This window comes from Limulus polyphemus, unplaced genomic scaffold (assembly GCF_000517525.1).
Source record: "Limulus polyphemus unplaced genomic scaffold, Limulus_polyphemus-2.1.2 Scaffold4110, whole genome shotgun sequence".
Lineage (NCBI taxonomy): Eukaryota > Metazoa > Arthropoda > Merostomata > Xiphosura > Limulidae > Limulus > Limulus polyphemus.
The window spans coordinates 76,968-78,159 of NW_013669720.1; positions in this window are offsets into that span (position 1 = coordinate 76,968).

Here is a 1,192-nt window from a genome sequence, read left to right on the forward strand (position 1 = left end):
GTTCTCTTTCCAGTGGTTCAGCGGTAAACATGAAGACTTATAATGCTAAAATTCGGGATTCGGTCTCTGCAGAAGGCACAGCACGGATAGCCCATTGTACAGTTTTGAGCTTAACAAAAAAGAATTATGATATAGCACTTTTACTAAATATCATGTGAAAACAAACGTTATATCAACATTTTCCACAATCCCAGTTTTTATCCACAATTTAGTGTTGAACTCCGTGATATAAATACAAAAAAATGTTTGGTGTAAATAAATAAGTCTTGAAATACATATTAAATATATAGAAGAATCTTCACAAACGGAAGTCATGTAGAACAATAATAATACAAATCTTGGAAACAAATCTAAGAAAATTTTCAGGTGAACTTTTCCAGTACTATAGCTTCAAATTGAATAGTTTCTCCGGTGGAACAGCGGTAGATCTACGGACTTATAACGCTAAAATCCAGAGTTCGATTCCCCGCGATGGACACAGCAGATAGCCTCGTGTGGCTTTGCTCTAAAACAAACAAACGCTCAGCTGATCGTGAAGGGGTTATATTTTCCAGCTCGGTGCACAGTGTTATTATATCTAGCTTATTCGATTAATTTAATGGTGAAATACTACTTTCTAATTAGAATAAAGCACTTAATTATTTTCCCCGTAATAGTTGTTTAAGAGGGATTTTATGATAAGTAGTATCTATATTTTCTACATACTTTCTATTAATGAGCTTCATCTTGTCAGCTCAGAAGTATTTCACCATCTGATGTAGATAAGAAAGACAGGTAAGAACATAGATACTAATACTGTTTTAAGCTTAAATTACCCTTTTCTGTAATCTTAAGTAATGTTAGGCGTATTGACTTTGCAAACACAATAAGCCTAAATTCATATGCTAAGCTGTCCCGCTAATAATGTAACTGTAAAAATGTTTAAAAATTAAAAATAGATTACTAAATATATGCTTTTCATAACTCAGATGTATCCGTTATTATTCATAACACCTAGGCCTATAATAATTTGAGAATACGTCTACTTATATTACTATTATAAACTTAATGGAGTGTTTAAGTCATTTTCAATAATCAATAAAGTAACCTAAAATAACTTAGGTGTTTGAATAATGTTAGAGCTTGTGCCTAAATCATTATTTCATATTATATACTAGACCAGGTATTTAATGATTATATATATATATTTGTT